Source organism: Panulirus ornatus, chromosome 43 (genome assembly GCF_036320965.1).
Source record: "Panulirus ornatus isolate Po-2019 chromosome 43, ASM3632096v1, whole genome shotgun sequence".
Taxonomy (NCBI): Eukaryota; Metazoa; Arthropoda; class Malacostraca; order Decapoda; family Palinuridae; genus Panulirus; species Panulirus ornatus.
In genome coordinates, this window is record NC_092266.1 from 793,665 (window position 1) to 816,783 (window position 23,119).

General features: G+C 40.7%; 1 non-coding gene across 1 annotated transcript; it reads right to left on the reverse strand.

Moving 5' to 3' along the window:
- Nucleotides 1-9,706: 9,706 nt before the first annotated feature.
- On the reverse strand, nucleotides 9,707-9,778 carry TRNAV-GAC (transfer RNA valine (anticodon GAC)). The gene has a single exon. It is a non-coding gene; the product is annotated as a tRNA-Val (tRNA).
- Nucleotides 9,779-23,119: the final 13,341 nt, after the last annotated feature.

The window sequence follows — 23,119 nt, forward strand, 5'->3', positions numbered from 1 at the left end:
TTATTGTATGGCTTCGCTCAGAGGATGAAAATCTTAGTATACAAGCTAGGCTTTTAAAGTGTCTCAAATCTATGGAGTATAAACAAAAATCTATGAAATTATTTCTTATAATATAGTAACCTGTAATGAGGTTAGTAATTTTGTATATTTTATGCAACCTACTTTAACAAAGTTGATCAGAGAATTGGCCAGATATATATATATATATATATATATATATATATATATATATATATATATATATATATATATATATATATATATATATATATATATATATATATATATATATCATCTTGGTGTATGGGAAGGCCATATAGGAGACGGAGAGAGAGGCAGGAGCAGGAGAGAAATGATCAAACCTTCCCGTTTGTTCATACTTGCTGCCTGAAATTTGTCTTCTGATAGTTCTACAGTTTTTGTTTGTGTTTGTTGTACTAATAATTAACATAAGAAAATTGTAATATAATGATTAAAGAAAATTATAGTAATTATAATTTAGAATTGTTATAGGTCAAGATTTGTACGTGAAGCGGAAGACCAAAATATGGTACGGGTCAGCCAGTCGTGAGTGTAAGCGACAGCTATTGATAGTTACTGGCTTTAATTTATGATCATTTATGATATCTATTTTTTACTTTTGTGTTAGCTGTTTTAAGTATTTGTTTTGTTTGCAGACTAAAACTTCTCTTATATGTTATTGTTTCTTGGGAAATTCTAGTTAATCGAGACGTTCATAAAGAATTATTTTTGGTCAGTTTGTTTTGTTTGAACAGACATGCATGGTGGTAAGGGACAGAATAAAAGTTACAGTTTGTTTATATTTGTTATTATTGATTAGTACTTTTCTTTTCATTTCTAACATTAGCTGTTTAAAGTGTTTGTGTTGTATTTAGACAAAGTTCTTTTTCAAATCTTATTGATTACCACATGAAAGCTAGGCTCTATAAGTGTCATTAAACAATATGTGATATTTTGAGTTAAGTCGAGGTGCTATTTACCACTGGCGTTTAGATATTTCGGACCCTTGGGGATAGATTTGCCAAGATTATCACGGCCAAATTGACTGGATGGCAACCTAGGAGCTAGGCAGAATTGGATATCATAAAAACCCTAAACAGTCGGTGGTTCCTGGGGCCTACCCTCCATCCTCTTGTAACTACGCTGCTGATTAGCATTTTGTTCTTTATATTTTTCAGAGGAACAAGACACTTCTGCATCTCTGTAAAGTTAAGGACTCAATGAAATTAATTCTTCAGATATTATCTGCAGTAAAAGGTAAAGCTGACAAGTTACTTTGCTCTTCTTCATAATGGGTCTCCCCTGATGTTTTCAATTAATGTTTAGCCTACCTAAGTTTTCCATTCGCACTAATATATTTGGATGGTGTACGCAGACTCTAATTTGAAAGGAATGGCCTCGCTGAGCCCCAAGATGACCCTGTTTAAGAGAATACTCTTATTGTGATGTAACATTGTCGTACAAGATGTAAAACAATTCCAAAGCTTTTTTCTTTTCCTCATGTTGCCACGTTGTTTAAAGTATTTAGTTGAGCTTGTTTGTTTTTCCTTGAAACTGCATGAAATATTTATTTTGGTGTAACTATCATTATTACGTTAATAATTTTATCATTTCATGGATTTTCTGTTTTATGCTGATACTTATCTTCTTGTGTTTAATTACTTCATTCTGGTACCAGTTTTCACAACACATTATGTACTTTTGATTCTTATTATTTGGACTTCAGTTTATTCTTGCATTATGGCTTCACCAACAAAAATGGCTTTAATATTACTAATCCTGTAAATTGTTTCATTGTTTAACTTACTCTTTGCTATGTGATGTACACCTGCAGTTGCCTTTTTTTTTTTGTACCTTGCATCAAACCAATAATTTTCATATGTATTCCTCTCATTGCTATGGTTTACCCATAAATCAGCTGAATTAGTTTTGAACTCATTTTGGCTTTTGTAGCCATTCCATTCATTCATAAGGACTTATAGAGAAAAGGAGGCATAAATAATAGAATGTGAAACAAAATGCAATGTTCAAGCAGAAATATAACTGCAATGTTTTTATTCTGAAATGTAAAGTTTAGATTTTTTCCAGATTTTACAAGTATTCTTTCATACTAATTCATTCATGCACTCCACTTTTTACATGAATATCAAATATTCATAAAGTTTTATCAACAAACACAGGATAGTTTTCAATATAGCAGACTGTAGAGAACAGAAAGCAAGAAGTATCTGGCACTTCCATTAAATAAAGTTCCTTCATCCCTCCAGTTTTACCACACAGCTTTCCTATCATGTGTAACATAATTGTCAAATAAGGATAGCCAGCACATCACTACATGAGCAGACCCAAGTAAGGTATATCAAACTTCTTCATTCTGTGTTTCAAAATATAAAGCACAAGATGTGTAGTGATATAGTTTTTGGATGACATGTGCAAAAGTTATTGGCAGCCTTACCTTGTGCAGGTCAAGATTTACTGGTCAATGAAAATCAACAAAATCAAGATAAGACAAAATTCGAATAAGAACTTTATATTTTCCATCAGTCATCCACCAATGTGTATGAAACTGATCTCCTCTCAGTTGTATTTATTTCCTTCAGTGTAGCTGGGATATAAAAGCTCTGTTAATTATTTCTGTTCATTACGGCTAGGATGAAGATGTTAATAATTCTTGAATAAGACTCCTCAGCCCTTAGGCGAAATATCGAGCCAGGCCATCAATCACTTTCTTGATGAGGAAGGGGTTGAGGGAAGCGTTGAACCGGTCACATGTAACATAACAAATTCTGCATTTGTGGACTTAATGTCCAGCGTAGGTCGGTCAACACCACTGCCCACTACGGCAGTAGTGAGTGGTTGGCTTACTAGAGTCCATACCAGTGGGGCTAGACCCCAGATTCTGGGGTGGCGTGTGGTACCACTCCACACAAAAGGTACTTGTAACACCTTACGTCTTCTCTAAGACAATATACGAGGCAGCTGATCAGACAGACAAGCGCCCCACAGTAGGGTCAGCTGGACGTACCAAGCTGGGTGGAGTTCTCCTGCTGTCATCACCTCTCACATGGTCGCACAATTGTGTCCAAACAACCTTCGTGAGATGTACCAGTGGTCCAGCAACACCAGAAATACCGGTCAACAACCACTTGTCTGTAAACACAAAAAGAGAAGAGTAAACATAGAAAATAAACACAAATGAAATTTAAGGGAGGAAATGGGGGAATGCTTCACTAAGCTAAAGAGCTAAGCTAAGCCAAAGAAAAAAAAAACCCGGTAAATAAGGGAAGACCTCTTTTACCAGTTCTGACCTTAACTGCTCCCACTTATTAAGATCTATCAATATACATACGTTCAGTCCTGAGTAACATTTCAAAATATGTAACACATTCGTCTGTTTCATCTAGATGTAGAAATATGAATATACACGTGAGTAGATATATCTATGTTTTGACATTTGTGTTTCTCTTTCCGTTTTTGAAGTTTATAAAGATTTCTCTCAAGAAAAAATAGGAAAACATAACATGTTTTACTTGTGTCCATTATACATGTACCAGGTAAGGTAAGAACAGCACGGCCAACTGCGGCCCTAATTAATATACCACGGGAACGTATCACAGTAACCACTGGTCCGCAGAGGACCAATCACAGTAGCCACTGGACCGCGGAGGACCAATCATGAATCACGAGCAGCAGCGGTCCACCAATAGGAGTCGACGCACAGTAGCGCTGCCCAAGTGGCTACCGGGGAAACAATATGGAGGAGTGGCCGAGCCCGGACACTGGCTCATCTGGGTCTATTTTCTTCCTTGCTCTTCATAGTCTTAAACACAATATCTCTTCATCGTAGGTAATTTATTACCTCATTAACATTTTGTGTATATTTCTAGCAGTGAACTGGTATTCCTAATTTAATGCAGTTCTTGATAACTTTTGTCTATTTATGTTTTGATCTGAATTCCAGTTTGCCTACCAACATATGAATGATAATGAGATTACTGACTGTATAAAAGCTGTATAAAATAAATCTATAGTTTTAGTGTTAATTTTAAGGCTGCTAAGATTCCTAACAAAATACATTCAAGAAATTACGTTTTTGAACCGTGCCTCCATATTTCTATTGAAAGAAAAGTCATTATCAAGTAATTACATTCCTTCACAGATTCTACAAGTTCACCACTAACATATATATGTACCTGAGCCACTGGTAAGCTAATGTGATTTACAATCATTTGTTTTGTTTTCTGAACAGTGAGTTCAAGGTCATTATCATTACATCATAACGTAAAATGTTCAACTTCCGGATACACGTCATCATCATTTGTACATTGACTTAGGAGAACGGCATCATCTGCATACATAACTTGGCAACATGACACCAACACTAGTATACTGGCTGACCACACCATCCACCTCTGTGCTCCACCTGGCCAACACGACACCAGCACGCACTAGTATACTGGCTGACCACACCATCCACCTCTGTGCTCCACCTGGCCAACATGACACCAACACTTGCTGGTATACTGGCTGACCACACCATCCACCTCTGTGCTCCACCTGGCCAGCATGACACCAACACTCACTAGTATACTGGCTGACCACACCATCCACCTCTGTGCTCCACCTGGCCAACATGACATCAACACTTGCTGGTATACTGGCTGACCACACCATCCACCTCTGTGCTCCACCTGGCCAACACGACACCAGCACGCACTAGTATACTGGCTGACCACACTATCCACCTCTGTGCTCCACCTGGCCAACATGACACCAACACTTGCTGGTATACTGGCTGACTACACCATCCACCTCTGTGCTCCACCTGGCCAACACGACACCAAAAATCACTAGTATACTGGCTGACCACACCATCCACCTCTGTGCTCCACCTGGCCAACACGACACCAACACTCACTAGTATACTGGCTGACCACACCATCCACCTCTGTGCTCCACTTGTATTTGTTTCATGATATCCAATTTTTCATGTAAGAAATTGAACATATTGAGGCCTTCCTGTGAGGAAAACATTATTCCAGAGAGTTTAGTTAGAATTGACATTCATGTTATTAAGTTTATGCATCATTATATGATGCTGAATGGTGTTGAAAGCACTAGAAAAATCTACAAAATGTTGTATATCGGTAATATTAGATCTGTTCATAAGCTCGAGAACATAATCAATAAAGCAGAGTTACATCCTCTGCATCTCGATTTCTCGTATAAGCGAACTGAAAGCGATCGGTAAATTGTTGGACTTGTTGGTAAAGTCTGGTTTTGATAAACTTCTCAAAAAAAAATCATCAAAATCAAAATCAAAGAGAATATATGTTTCAGAGGTGGAGGAAACGAGAAGTGGGAAAAGAAATTGGAGGTGGAAAGATGGAGTGAAAAAGACCTTGAGTGATCGAGGCATGAACATGCAGGAGGGTGAAAGGCGTGCAAGGAATAGAGTGAATTGGAACTATGTAGTATACCGGGGTCGACGTGCTGTCAATGGATTGAACCAGGGCATGCGAAGCGTCAGGGGTAGACAACGGAAAGTTTTGTGGGGCCTGTGGGAGCTGTAGTTTCGGTGAATTATACATGACAGCTAGAGACTGAGTGTGAACGAATTTGGCCTTTATTGTCTTTTCCCAGCACTACCTTGCGCGCAAGCGGGGTGAGGGGGTTGTCATTTCATGTGTGGCGGGGTGGCGATGGAATAGATGAAAGCAGCATGTATGAATATGTGCATGTGCATATATGTATATGTCTGTGCATGTATGTGTATATATACGTTGAAATGTATAGGTATGTATATGTGTGTGTGTGGGCGTTTATGTATATACATGTGCATGTAGGTGGGTTGGGCCATTCTTTCGTGTTTCCTTGCGCTACCTCGCTAACGCGAGAGACATCAATAATGTATAATATATATATATATATATATATATATATATATATAATATATATATATATATATATATATATATATATATATATATATATATATATATGTATATATATATATATATATATATATATATATATATATATATATATATATATATATATATATATATATATATATATATATATATATATATATATATATATATATATATATATGGGGAGGTGATAACAAGCAGTGGTGATGTGAGAAGGAGATGGAGTGAGTATTTTGAAGGTTTGTTGAATGTGTTTGATGATAGAGTGGCAGATATAGGGTGTTTTGGTCGAGGTGGTGTGCAAAGTGAGAGGGTTAGGGAAAATGATTTGGTAAACAGAGAAGAGGTAGTAAAAGCTTTGCGGAAGATTAAAGCCGGCAAGGCAGCAGGTTTGGATGGTATTGCAGTGGAATTTATTAAAAAAAGGTGTGACTCTATTGTTGACTGGTTGGTAAGGTTATTTAATGTATGTATGATTCATGGTGAGGTGCCTGAGGATTGGCGAAATGCGTGCATAGTGCCATTGTACAAAGGCAAAGGGGATAAGAGTGACTGCTCAAATTATTGATTTTACCCCATGGTTTACCCCAGACGCTTCACATGCCCTGGTTCAATCCACTGACAGCACGTCGACCCCGGTATAACACATCGTTCCAATTCACTCTATTCCTTGCACGCCTTTCACCCTCCTGCATGTTCAGGCCCCGATCACTCAAAATCTTTTTCACTCCATCTTTCCACCTCACTTTGGACTCCCACTTCTCCTCGTTCCCTCCACCTCTGACATATATATCCTCTTGGTCAATCTTTCCTCACTCATTCTCTACATGTGACCAAACCATTTCAAAACACCCTCTTCTGCTCTCTCAACCACACTCTATTTTATTTCCACACATCTCTCTTACCCTTACATTACTTACTCGATCAAACCACCTCACACCACACATTGTCCTCAAACATCTCATTTCCAGCACATCCACCCTCCTACGCACAACTCTATCCATACCCCATGCCTCGCAACCATACAACATTGTTGGAACCACTATTCCTTCAAAAATTCCCATTTTTGCTTTCCGGGATAATGTTCTCGACTCCCAAACATTCTTCAAGGCTCCCAGAGTTTTCGTCCCCTCCCCCACCCTATGATTCACTTCCGCTTCCATGGTTCCATCCGCTGCCAGATCCACTCCCAGATATCTAAAACACTTTACTTCCTCCACATTTCCTCCATTCAAACTTACCTCCCAATTGACTTGACCCTCAACCATGCTGTACCTAATAACCTTGCTCTTATTCACATTTACTCTTAACTTTCTTCTTTCACACACTTTACCAAACTCAGTCACCAGCTTCTGCAGTTTCTCACATGAATCAGCCACCAGCGCTGTATCATCAGCGAACAACAACTGACTCACTTCCCAAGCTCTCTCATCCACAGCCAACTGCATACTTGCCACTCTTTCCAAAACTCTTCCATTCACCTCCCTAACAACCCCATTCATAAACAAATTAAACAATCATGGAGACATCAAACACCCCTGCCACAAACCTACATTCACTGAGAACCAATCACTTTCCTCTCTTCCTACACGTACACATGGCTTACATCCTCGATAAAAACTTTTCACTGCTTCCAACAACTTGCCTCCCACACCATATATTCTTATTACCTTCCACAGAGCATCTCTATCAACTCTATCATATGCCTTCTCCAGATCCATAAATGGTACTTACAAATCCATTTGCTTTTCTAAGTATTTCTCACATACATTCTTCAAATTAAACACCTGATCCACACATCCTCTACCACTTCTGAAACCACACTGCTCTTCCCCATTCTTATGCTCTGTACATGCCTTCACCCTCTCAATCCATATCCTCCCATATAATTTACCAGGAATACTTAACAAACTTATACCTCTGTAATTTGAGCACACCCTTTTATCCCCTTTGCCTTTGTACAATGGCACTATGCAAGCATTCCGCCAATTCTCAGGCACCTCACCATGAATCATACTTACATTAAATAACCTTAACAACCAGTCAATAATACAGTCACCCCCTTTTTTAATAAATTCCACTGCAGTACCATCCAAACCTGCTGCCTTGCCGGCTTTCATCTTCCGCAACGCTCTTACTATCTCTTCTCTGTTTACCAAATCATTTTCCCTAACCCTCTCACTTTGCACACCACCTCGACCAAAACACCCTATATCTGCCACTCTATCATCAAACACATTCAACAAACCTTCAAATTACTCACTCCATCTCCTCACATCACCACTGCTTGTTATCACTTCCCCATTAGCCCCCTTCACTGAAGTTCCCATTTGCTCCCTTGTCTTACGCACTTTATTTACCTCCTTGCAAAACATCTTTTTATTCTCTCTAAAATTTAATGATACTCTCTCACCCAACTCTCATTTGCCCTCTTTTTCACCTCTTGCACCTTTCTCTTGATCTCCTGCCTCTTTCTTTTATACATCTCCCATTCATTTGCATTTTTTCCCCGCAAAAATCGTCCAAATTCCGCTCTCTTCTCTTTCACTAATACTCTTACTTCTTCATCCCACCACTCACTACCCTTTCTAATCAAACCACCTCCCACGTTTCTCATGCCACAAGCATCTTTTGCGCAAGCCATCACTGCTTCCCTAAATACATCCCATTCCTCCCCCACTCCCCTTACCTCCATTGTTCTCACCTTTTTCCATTCTGTACTCAATCTCTCCTGGTACTTCTACAAAATAATTTTCATTACACCTTAATCTTCATTACTCCTTGTTTCAGCTACATCCGTATCTTCCATTCATTCTTATATCTTATATTAGTTACATCTTTACAATATCTTTATATCTTCTCTGTTCCGTCTTTTGAAAAATTGAAAACGAGAGTAAAGGATTTCCGGCCTTCTGCTCCATCCGCTTTTAGTCGCCTTGTACGACACGCAGGGAATACGAGGCAAGTATACTTTCTTCCCAATCCCCAGGGATAACAGCATCTGGTGTTCCCAGACGGTCACCCATCCAAGTACTAACCAGACCCAACGTTGCTTAACTTCTCTGATCGGTCGATATACATATGTATATATATATATATATATATATATATATATATATATATATATATATAAAGACTGAAAACAATGAATTTCCCAAATAACAAAAATGGAAGCGCCGGGGTTTGAACCCGGGGCCTCTCGCATGCCAAGCGAGTGCTCTACCACTGAGCTACGCCCCCAAGAACATATTTTATGACATAGTATTATATAAAGCACTGAGATTACCACGGAAAAATAGTGTTTGACCGACCGTTGCCGACTAGCCGGCAAAATAACCAGAGGGTAAATCTCCATGTTGCTGTCCTGTTTTCCTCTCAATTTTCCACGAAGAAATGAGTTTTACTTTTTTATTGTCGTTGCAATAGACTGGAACTAAACAATAGACTGGAACTAAGATGACCTGGTATGAGGTCAGAGCCCTCATTATCATCCCTGCTAACTACCGGAAGCAGATTAAGTCGTTCCACAACCGATGTCCGGCCCATGTTAACTCTGATGTGCCCAGCAGTTGGAGGAGGATCGCCAGAAGCTTCTGGAAGATTTCAAGGACGTCTTGGTGGACCTGACCCTTTCAGATAAGGTCGGAAATCCCAATTTATTGTGAAGATCTTCACTATAACGTTGGACGAACATACTGAATGTTGCGCACATGTGATGCGGACAAAATGATAAAAGATAAAGACAAAAATTATGTCTGGTGTGGGTCTCGAACCCACGACCTTGAGTGTGTCAGACTCACGCTCTACCACTGAGCCAACCAGACAATAGAAAATTCGTCTGTTTCTTCAATCTGAATTAATGAAAATCTTTGCGAGGCAGCGTTAAGAAAAGAGAGATGTCCTTGACGAAATTTACTTGTTTGGCTCCTTCTTCTGTTCCTCATTATCGAAAGTAAACATACTGAAGGATATATATATATATATATATATATATATATATATATATATATATATATATATATATTGAAAAGGATCACAATTTTGCACGTGATCAAGTATATTTTTATGAGTCCACGGGGAAAATAAACACGATAAGTTCCCAAGTGCACTTTCGTGTAAAACTCACATCATCAGGGGAGACACAAGAGAGAAATATAACAGTCAGTTGATATACAACGAAGAGACGTAGCTAGGACGCCATATGGTAAACAAGTGATCGTCCAAGACAGACAACAAGCGTATCATAAACTTATTATGTGGACAAGAAGGTGAATTGTTTACAAATTTTATCAACATTAAAGTTATCCAATTTGTATAGACCATCACTAATATTAAGATTATAATTCTTTGTGTATTCAGTAATAGAAGATTCAATGATATTTCTCGTGGTACTGGAGTTAAAGTTAATAACTGAGATGGCATTATTAACTCTAATTCCAGTACCACGAGAAATATCATTGAATCTTCTATTATTAAATACACAAAGAATTATAAACCTTGAGGAAGCAACATGCCGGTCAAAAATAAGCTGCAGGAATGAAGTTTATGAATGGAATATCAGTGAGACGATCCAAATGACGAATGAATGAGAGCGTAGTCAACATACAATATAAAAGGACATATTATGAATGGCAGCCAGGCAAGTAACGGCCCAACTGAATGGAAGGATTTAAAAGTTCGCGTTATATGACGAATTTTGATAGATTATCCAAATTTCCATTCCAGTTATGAAACTTAATGGTTGTGTTCAGTTCTAGAGACAAAGTTTAAAGGTTTGTGTTTCAGAGATGAATCACAAAGTATATCGTTAAATTAACTGACATTAAAATTTGTCAATTAAGTGAATCATTTTGTACAATGTCTGTAATTTGACAGAGTTAAAAGTTTGCAGTTTCATTACAATTCTAATTTAAAAGTTTGAGATTCAATGATGGTTTGCACAAGCTTAACGTACATTTAAGTTTTGTGTTTATATGACGTATCTTAAAGGACTCTGGTAAAATAACGCATCTGGAAGGTTTACGTTCAAATGACGGCGTTTAAATGTTTATTGATGAATGGTAGATTTAAATGGATAGATTTTAAGTTCGCGTTTTCATGAACGACCTTAAACCTTGTGGTTGAATGTCACAGTTTAAAGGTTGGTATCTACAATGTTGACCAGATGGCGGTAGTGTGTAGACACAGCCATACCAGGTCGTATTTATCATCATTAAAGTCACCTTCCTTACTTACTTATGGCGGCGATGAAATTCACTGGTTCTTGATTGTGCACCAATTAACCTATCAGATAATGGTACAATGTTTGCCTGGTGTTGCATATATCACGTCTGTTGTTGAAACACAAGAATGCCAGGTGACTTTGGGAGTGGATGATAATGTAAAGATCAATATAAATGTGGGAAATCTTGAACCGCCATCACCAGACACAACACATGTTTGGATCTGGCGGGGGGAGGGACTTGCCTGTGACGTCACGATGCCCCGCCTCCAGCCTGGCGCCGCTCTGTGTGTGTGTGTGTGTGTGTGTGTGTGTGTGTGTGTGTGTGTACTACTTTAATCATTATCACGTGAGTCTTTTGAGGAAGGATTTGTACACTCCTGTTGCCCCGTCTCTTAACCTTGTAAGTGTAAAATATGTTTTCACTCCTATGTGCGCTCACACACACACACACACACACACACACACACACACACACGCACACACACACACACACACACACACACACACACACACACATAACCTATAATATTATCTAGTAATTTCTTCAGACGGATATCTTACACCTTGATTATAAAAGCCAAAGAAAAATTTATAAAAACATATACATATATTTCCACACGTGTAGATATATGTTATGTATTGAAATGTGGCGGAAAAATGCCTTATATATTAACAAACGTGATTGAGGACTTAAAGAATCTGGTACAAACATAATGGTTATTGTGATAAATGATTTATTTATGGTAAATATGTATTGTGTTACATTATAATGGTTGTTCAGGACCAAGGTCCTTAAACCTGAATCAGTGAAATACTATCAGAAATAGAAAACCTGTTAAACATAAACATTTATATTGATTAACCACAGAATATATTTTCCTCTGGGTATGTAAAAGAAAATACAGCACAGGGAGCTAGTTTGAGGAAGAGTATTTCATATTTTAACAAAATATTTACCTGTAATAGCGTCCCTTATCTTTCGTCATCATTTCTTATGTTTCCTATCAAGAAATGTCTTTTATGTAACATAAAAATTCTGTCTAGGTATTTGATTAATGTTGTCCAAGGATGAGCTACATGCCACACGTGGTCAGGTCACAGTGGTGGTGGTCAGGTCAGTGGGCGGTGTGTGTGTGTGTGTGTGTGTGTGTGTGTGTAGCCCCTGGGTTCATGTTGGCCACAGCCACCCACCGGTCGGGCGGGCGGTAGTTTATAACTAAGACTGGTAGTTTCACATGCCACTTGGAGTGTCCTTCACTACAGAACTTGAGCAGCTCTTATCCTGAGGTGGAGCAGTTGATCCTCTCCACCAGGCTGGTACACTTGGTCTGCACCAGGTGGCTCCCTCTTGGTCATCCTGAGTGGTTGGTTGTTGTGTTGGATTTAATGACCAGTGACTTGTGAAGGTCATTAGGCCAACCATCATTTTATCATCTGATAAAACATGAAGCAACGCCAAATATTACATGATCCATCTAAACTATTGAGAATGATGAAGTCTGATATTGTTACGTTACGTCATCCAAACTTGCCACTCACATGTTACGGTAATCACGACTACATACATAGTGTTACGACTGATATTACTGTATGTACTGTAGTAACGTACTGTGTTTATGTGGATAAAATGTGGACGTCAGAGGAGGCAAGAGCATTATCAGAGACAAATTCTCTATTCTATGTTGTATCCTCAATTTTGTCTGCAGTGATCGACACACTTTATCCCCCAAGATATTATCTTGCTGTTTCTTTCCATCATTCTTTAGTATTAAAGATTTTGTTCTCTCAAGCAAGATAGAATTTATCAATAATTTTTAATGTCATCTTGGGTCCAGGTAATGTTAGGTAGCGGTCATACAAGTTGTCCATGACCTTCATCATGTGGGTTGGGAAGGAGTCAGGAGGTGTGGCGCTGTACTCGGTGTACCACTTGCCAAGTTGGTCAGTGTGTATACCATGGAAGTTGCAGGGGAATCATCAGTCTGTATGTTAACAATTAGGTTGAGCAAATAACACTTGGCCTCAGTGAAGGTAGAATGTTTTCCCACCAGACTGCATCCATTAATACGATTTAGATCAGAAGATCTAGCCTTAGGTAATTTGTTAGATCGAGATTATCAAAGCCTTTCATCATTTTTAATCTTTGCACTTCGTGACCATCTCTGTTTTAAGTTGTTACGTTGACGTATGATGAATCTAATATGGAGAACAAATTTAGGAGGAAACCTGGCAAAACTACATATGAGTGATTTTACCGTTTGCAATTAACTACGATTTTGTAAAAATGAATAGCATCTATGTTGTGTATAGAAAACGTAACTCCTTAGCTGCATTCTCTATGAATGTCATCAAAAGTAAAACATAGACAAGGGAAGGAATGAGGCTTGACGATACGAAACATCACTCAATCGTGTCCTGGCTGCCCAGACCCTACCTCGCCACACCACTGGCCATAACTTCATCAACACATTGCTTACTCCGTCAAAGTCATCCACACATTTTGCCTGGCTTGAACAACCGCTTGGCATTCATGAACCGCTGAATGTTTACACTTTCTGATTATCTGTAGTAGCTGATGCAGTTGCAAGATAGACTATTAAACCATTTTCTTACAATACTCGCTGGTAAGGAGCCAATTCTCACAAAACACAGAGGCAACACTGCCTAAGAAACGGGCTTAAGAACAATTGTACGAACATAGGGTCACATTGGTACATCCACAAGGCACCAGTGGTCTGGGTGGCCTGAAATAGATTTGGAACCAAGAAGGATGATGGGTGTAGGGAGTAAACCTACCACAGATCATCATTAATTATGAAGAGTTGACAATGGTTACCTCCAGCCATAATCTATAAATCAATAGACAAATGTTAATGCAAACTAAGCAAGAATTAAACAAGCAGGAAACACAATCCAATGTACACACAACAAAAAAACTATCGCGCAGAGGGGGTCTGAAGACGTCTGTAATGATCACTGACCTACCTGTTGTACCATGCCGGTAGGGTTGGTATACGTGCCTGGAAGCCACAGGTTTCCAGAGTCTTATGCTAGACCCATGTAAGTTACGTGCCACAAGAGCGGCATTATATCATTAACAATAAAATTACATCATACAAGGCAGTACGAACCCCTACTTTAGAATTGGTGTGTGTAATATAGCTGTGAGACACACACAGCTATATGCGGCAACCCCCGCATGTGGTAGCTGCAGCATACCTCAATGTGATGCCAGGTAAACACAATAGCTTCATATTGTATAGGTGTAATTTGGGAAAAATATGTTTTACTATTGATATTGTATTATTCTATAGCACATCTGGGTTCGTGGCAGTCCATAAAGGTTATCTTATACCGCCATTTCGTGTCCATGCAGGAAATGTAATGAGACATGCGATATATTTTTGAAACAATGAAACAGCGCGGGTATAGTTCACTGCGAGCCAATGTCGAAAGGTTGTTTTTGTGGTATATCTAATTTTACCATGGAGACCTCACAAGCGACACGTGAAGCTATTCTACAGCTTCATAATGAGGGCTACAGCGACTCTGAAATTGGGAGACGTCTTGGTATTCACCGGTCAACCGTAGCACGATGGATTCGCCGACAGGCAGAGTTGGGCAACACAGACAACAGGCATCGGCGTGGGCGCCCACGTTGCACAAACCCGGAAGATGATCAGGTAATGATGTTGCATATATAGGTATACTGGACCACTTGATGTTATGTAAACAACCACATCACATGTTATATTTGCAATATGTCATCCTTTCCCTAGGCCATAGCAGCTGTCATTGCTGCTCACGCCCCCTTCACGCCCGACGCTAGCAACATTCGGGATACTCTTGGTCTGCAGTGCACGCCTCAAACTGTCCGAAACAGACATCACTCTGAGGGGCTAAGTGGTCGCATACCAGCAACAAAACCTGTGTTAAGTGAGGCAAACATGGAGAGCCGGGAGGAGTATGCGTTGGAGTATGCGGTCAAGCCACATCAGTTTTGGGAGAACGTCATCTTTTGTGATGAAAAAACCTTCTGCAGCGATGGTCCCCCTGCAAAAAAACATGTTTGGCGGCATCCTAACACCAGGTTAGCTCTTTCTCTGTCTGTCTGTCTCTCTCTCTCTCACACACACACACACACACACACACACACACACACACAGAGGTTATGCTATATAACATATTTTCCATTTTATAATGACAATTTATGGTGAGGCCAACATGAACAACGTTCCGGAAGTGCTTTGAAACCAGGGTGCCACGGCCACCACAGTGGTTTGCTGCTTGAAACGTCCTGTTGTGCTGCAGTATTACATTTGAGTTATGCACACTCATTATTTTTTAAGTGAATAACAGTGATCATGATCACTTTATACGGCATATGTAAATACTGTAGCAATAATCTCCATTTACGATGTGATATCATAATAAATAATTATCATATATTTAGTTAATATTTTTTGATTTACTTAGTTATTATCTTAATCTATATTGCAGAAACAGTTGCACTAATATGATTAAGACACACGTGTGTCTTATGTAATTCTATACATTTTATATAACCAGATACGAGACACAACATGTGGTGGGCAGCAGGAGGAGTGGGCGCGCGCGTCAGTGCAGGACTATTTGGTTGGATCCATCCATGGTGCTGGTGTCGGTGAGATGGTGGATGTCGGGCCTGGCCAGTTGACCGGACCTAGATACGTTGAGATACTGGAGGAGGTCCTGCAACCTTCAGTGGGGGCTATGCTGTTTCCAGAGCCGGAGCCATTTTACCTCGTCCAAGATAACAGCCCAGTTCACACATCCAGGGTTGTAAAGGCGTGGTATGCTCGCCATCCACGTATAACAGTGTTGCCATATCCTGCAAAATCGCCTGATCTCAACCCGATAGAGCACGTATGGGCGGCCATGCAGAAAGGCATGCCTGACCGACAACATCGATGTCGTGCTACAGTCGTAAATGATGCTTTACAAGCATGGGAACATCTACGAAGCCCTTCTGGTAGGAACTTAACGCAGACGTTAGTGGCATCCATGCCTCGAAGGCTCAATGAAGTGTTGGCAACGGGAGGAGGTTATACCAAGTATTGAAATAATAAAATTTACAGTCAAAGATTACTTTCTTAACCTCCAACAACATGTCTATGGTCATGTTATATAGAAATCTGATTTTCACTGTTAAAGGGAAGTTAACTAATGCAGATCCATGAAAAGAGTCATTACTTTTCATGTTGGTTTACTAAATACTATGATGTGGTGCCAGGTTTGTGACATACTGTTATCAGTCACACAGGTGATACTACATATTACGTGAGGTTGCTGATTAATCTAAACCAGCAGACAGATAAATCACCGCCGGTATGAAGCAGGGTGTCGTAGTTACCATGTAGTATATTATTTTACACCACGAATTTGACACTTTGCAAGAGATAATGATTACTGCAATATGCCTTACTGTGCAGAATATTACATTTACATGCTCAATTTACGTATCCCATCTACTGTACTACATAGGGAAGGATATATCGTTGCCATTAGATAGGTGAGGACACCCACAGGCAGGGACATCAGGGCCTACCACCATCTCACAGGAAAATGTTGACTGTTCCATTATTCCACGTCTGGTGCGTCATTTTGTTTCGTACAAAAAACGCGCGGTAGTTTTTTTGCTGTGTGTACTCCACTCCTCACTCACACCACATGTACTCCTCTCCTCACTCACACCACATGTACTCCACTCCTCACTTACACCACATGTACTCCACTCCTCTCACTCACACCACATGTACTCCACTCCTCTCACTCACACCACATGTACTCCACTCCTCACTCACACCACATGTACTCCACTCCTCACTCACACCACATGTACTCCACTCCTCTCACTCACACCACATGCACTCCACTCCTCACTCACACCACATGTACTCCACTCCTCACTCACACCACATGTACTCCACTCCTCACTCACACCACATGCACTCCACTCCTCACTCACACCAAATGTACTCCACTCCTCATGCACACCACATGTACTCCACTCTTCACTCACACCACATGTACTCCACTCCTCACTCACACCACATGCACTCCACTCCTCACTCACACCACATGTTCTCCACTCCTCTCACTCACACCACATGCACTCCACTCCTCACTCACACCACATGTTCTCCACTCCTCACTCACACCACATGTACTCCACTCCTCACTCACACCACATGTACTCCACTCCTCACTCACACCACATGCACTCCACTCCTCACTCACACCACATGTTCTCCACTCCTCTCACTCACACCACATGCACTCCACTCCTCACTCACACCACATGTTCTCCACTCCTCTCACTCACACCACATGTTCTCCTCTCCTCACTCACACCACATGTACTCCACTCCTCACTCACACCACATGCACTCCACTCCTCACTCACACCACATGTTCTCCACTCCTCACTCACACCACATGCACTCCACTCCTCACTCACACCACATGCACTCCACTCATCTCACTCACACCACATGTACTCCACTCCTCACTCACACCACATGTACTCCACTCCTCACTCACACCACATGTACTCCACTCCTCACTCACACCACATGTACTCCACTCCTCACTCACACCACATGTACTCCACTCCTCACTCACACCACATGTACTCCACTCCTCACTCACACCACATGTACTCCACTCCTGAGTTGTAGTTGGCACTATCCTCACCATCAACCAGCTGGTGGTACTCACACTCCACTCCTGAGTTGTAGTTGGCACTATCCTCACACCATCAATAGTGCTGCACTTGTAGCTTACAATACCAGCATCTCGCAGGAGAATGTCAAGTTGTCTTAGGCTACCTAGACCAGGTCTGGCACCAACCTCTCCACACCATGGACGACTTGGTGAATCTTACTGTCCTTGGCTGCACGTCTCCAGTAACAGGACCAGGTTTCCGGCACCCACCAGCCAAACACTCCAACACCCACGAAATTAAGGAGGCGCCCGCCACCTGCCTCCACACTCACCACCATAATACACCCAAGATTTCTGCCATTTTCCACCTCCTCTAATTACTATTACGACCCACACATTCTCCAAACTATCCTCACAGTTGCACTTACATACACGCCACCATCACCATCACATACTTGCTTATTGCTTGTTGTTGTTGTTGTTCTCTAGTTCTCGGTCAATGAATGGCAGAGCTTTTGTTGACAAATGGCCACCAGCCTCTGTGTGCCTCCCTCCACCTACACCAACGCGCCACAAATTGGAATTACTCACTCGCGATCATTATACATAAAAAAGAGAAATTATAACAAAATGTTTACTTACATTACAAAACAATCACAGAACATATTACAGTATTATATAACAAATTAAATATTTTATTATTATATTCTTTTTATTATACTTTGTCGCTGTCTCCCGCGTTTGCGAGGTAGCGCAAAGAAACAGACGAAAAAAATGGCCCAACCCCCCCCCCCATACACATGTATATACATACGTCCACACACGCAAATATACATACCTACACAGCTTTCCATGGTTTACCCCAGACGCTTCACATGCCTTGATTCAATCCACTGAGAGCACGTCAAACCCGGTATACCACATCGCTCCAATTCACTCTATTCCTTGCCCTCCTTTCACCCTCCTGCATGTTCAGGCCCCGATCACACAAAATCTTTTTCACTCCATCTTTCCACCTCCAATTTGGTCTCCCTCTTCTCCTCGTTCCCTCCACCTCCGACACATATATCCTCTTGGTCAATCTTTCCTCACTCATTCTCTCCATGTGCCCAAACCACTTCAAAACACCCTCTTCTGCTCTCTCAACCACGCTCTTTTTATTTCCACACATCTCTCTTACCCTTACGTTACTCACTCGATCAAACCACCTCACACCACACATTGTCCTCAAACATCTCATTTCCAGCACATCCATCCTCCTGCGCACAACTCTATCCATAGCCCACGCCTCGCAACCATACAACATTGTTGGAACCACTATTCCTTCAAACATACCCATTTTTGCTTTCCGAGATAATGTTCTCGACTTCCACACATTCTTCAAGGCCCCAAGAATTTTCGCCCCCTCCCCCACCCTATGATCCACTTCCGCTTCCATGGTTCCATCCGCTGCCAGATCCACTCCCAGATATCTAAAACACTTCACTTCCTCCAGTTTTTCTCCATTCAAACTCACCTCCCAATTGACTTGACCCTCAACCCTACTATACCTAATAACCTTGCTCTTATTCACATTTACTCTTAACTTTCTTCTTCCACACACTTTACCAAACTCAGTCACCAGCTTCTGCAGTTTCTCACATGAATCAGCCACCAGCGCTGTATCATCAGCGAACAACAACTGACTCACTTCCCAAGCTCTCTCATCCCCAACAGACGTCATACTTGCCCCTCTTTCCAAAACTCTTGCATTTACCTCCCTAACAACCCCATCCATAAACAAATTAAACAACCATGGAGACATCACACACCACTGCCGCAAACCTACATTCACTGAGAACCAATCACTTTCCTCTCTTCCTACACGTACACATGCCTTACATCCTCGATAAAAACTTTTCACTGCTTCTAACAACTTTCCTCCCACACCATATATTCTTAATACCTTCCACAGAGCATCTCTATCAACTCTATCATATGCCTTCTCCAGATCCATAAATGCTACATACACCGAATGAGAACAAAGCTAAGTTGATCTATTTACAAAAATCATAGAAACTAAGCAACACAAAATATATTTACAAAAATCCTGGAAACCAGCAACAGTACAGAAATGGCTCCGTCACTGTAGACGTCAGTCATCATACATTACTGGATGTGTGGTACAACATACAGGTGGCTCCGTCACTGTAGACGTCAGTCATCATACATTACTGGTTGTCTGGTACAACATACAGATGGCTCCGTCACTGTAGACGTCAGTCATCATACATTACTGGTTGTCTGGTACAACATACAGGTGGCTCCGTCACTGTAGACGTCAGTCATCATACATTACTGGTTGTGTGGTACAACATACAGGTGGCTCCGTCACTGTAGACGTCAGTCATCATACATTACTGGTTGTCTGGTACAACATACAGGTGGCTCCGTCACTGTAGACGTCAGTCATCATACATCACTGGTTGTGTGGTACAACATACAGGTGGCTCCGTCACTGTAGACGTCAGTCATCATACATTACTGGTTGTGTGGTACAACATACAGGTGGCTCCGTCACTGTAGACGTCAGTCATCATACATTACTGGTTGTCTGGTACAACATACAGGTGGCTCCGTCACTGTAAACACTGTAGATTCTTTAGGTTTAACCATAAACCTTAACTAAAGCAATATGGCAACATGAACCAATTTTACGACTGAAATATCAGAGACGATCGTAATTAAGAGTGAATGAGAGCGATATAAACACACAGTTGAAATGGACAAAGTAGTAATGGCAGCCAGGGAATAAGAGCCCCGCCCAGCTAAATTTAAAAGTTCGCGTTCTGTGGTAGAGTTAAATTGATTGTACAAACTTACATTGCTCTGGTGGAATTTAAAGGTCATGTTTACCTCCAGAGACAGAATTTAAAGGTTCATCTTTAAAATATAGAAATTCCAGGAATATCGTTAAAATAATTTACTTTAAAATTCCTTAGTTATGTGAAGCATTTCATACAACAGCTGCAATTTGACGGTGTTTAAAAGTTCGCTGTTGCATGGTAGTATTAAAGTGTTTAATTGACGAGGTTAAAAGTTCGAGATTTAATGACGATTTGCACAAGTTTTTGTTTAACTGACGTATTTTCAATGTTTGTGTTTATATGACGTATTTAAAAGGACTTTGTTGACATAATGCAGCTGGAAAGTTTACGTTCAAATGATAATGTTTAAATGTTCGTTAATGAATGAGGGAGTTAAATGGATGAATCTTAAGTTCGCGTTTCATGGAGTCGTTTTGAAACAATTTGTTAAAATGTCACAGTTTAAAGGTTGGTATCTACAATGTTGACCAGATGGCGGTAGTGTGTAGACACAGCCATACCAGGTCGTATTTATCATCATTAAAGTCACCTTCCTTACTTACTTATGGCGGCGATGAAATTCACTGGTTCTTGATTGTGCACCAATTAACCTATCAGATAATGGTACAATGTTTGCCTGGTGTTGCATATATCACGTCTGTTGTTGAAACACAAGAATGCCAGGTGACTTTGGGAGTGGATGATAATGTAAAGATCAATATAAATGTGGGAAATCTTGAACCGCCATCACCAGACACAACACATGTTTGGATCTGGCGGGGGGAGGGACTTGCCTGTGACGTCACGATGCCCCGCCTCCAGCCTGGCGCCGCTCTGTGTGTGTGTGTGTGTGTGTGTGTGTAGCCCCTGGGTTCATGTTGGCCACAGCCACCCACCGGCCGGTGGTCAGGTCAGTGGGCGGTGTGTGTGTGTGTGTGTGTGTGTGTGTGTAGCCCCTGGGTTCATGTTGGCCACAGCCACCCACCGGCCAGCCGGGCGGTAGTTTATAACTAAGACTGGTAGTTTCACATGCCACTTGGAGTGTCCCTCACTACAGAACTTGAGCAGCTCTTATCCTGAGGTGGAGCAGTTGATCCTCTCCACCAGGCTGGTACACTTGGTCTGCACCAGGTGGCTCCCTCCTGGTCATCCTGAGTGGTTGGTTGCTGTGTTGGATTTAATGACCAGTGACTTGTGAAGGTCATTAGACCAGCCATCATTTGATCATCTGATAAAACATGAAGCAACGCCAAATATTACATGATCCATCTAAACTATTGAGAATGATGAAGTCTGATATTGTTACGTTACGTCATCCAAACTTGCCACTCACATGTTACGGTAATCACGACTACATACATAGTGTTACGACTGATATTACTGTATGTACTGTAGTAACGTACTGTGTTTATGTGGATAACATGTGGACGTCAGAGGAGGCAAGAGCATCATCAGAGACAAATTCTCTATTCTATGTTGTATCCTCAATTTTGTCTGCAGTGATCGACACACTTTATCCCCCAAGATATTATCTTGCTGTTTCTTTCCATCATTCTTTAGTATTAAAGATTTTGTTCTCTCAAGCAAGATAGAATTTATCAATAATTTTTAATGTCATCTTGGGTCCAGGTAATGTTAGGTAGCGGTCATACAAGTTGTCCATGACCTTCATCATGTGGGTTGGGAAGGAGTCAGGAGGTGTGGCGCTGTACTTGGTGTACCACTTGCCAAGTTGGTCAGTGTGTATACCATGGAAGTTGCAGGGGAATCATCAGTCTGTATGTTAACAATTAGGTTGAGCAAATAACACTTGGCCTCAGTGAAGGTAGAATGTTTTCCCACCAGACTGCATCCATTAATACGACTTAGATCAGAAGATCTAGCCTTAGGTAATTTGTTAGATCGAGATTATCAAAGCCTTTCATCATTTTTAATCTTTGCACTTCGTGACCATCTCTGTTTTAAGTTGTTACGTTGACGTATGATGAATCTAATATGGAGAACAAATTTAGGAGGAAACCTGGCAAAACTACATATGAGTGATTTTACCGTTTGCAAGTAAACTACGATTTTGTAAAAACGAATAGCATCTATGTTGTGTATAGAAAACGTAACTCCTTAGCTGCATTGTCTATGAATGTCATCAAAAGTAAAACATAGACAAGGGAAGGAATGAGGCTTGACGATACGAAACATCACTCAATCGTGTCCTGGCTGCCCAGACCCTACCTCGCCACACCACTGGCCATAACTTCAACACATTGCTTACTCCGTCAAGGTCATCCACACATTTTGCCTGGCTTGAACAACCGCTTGGCATTCATGAACCGCTGAATGTTTACACTTTCTGATTATCTGTAGTAGCTGATGCAGTTGCAAGATAGACTATT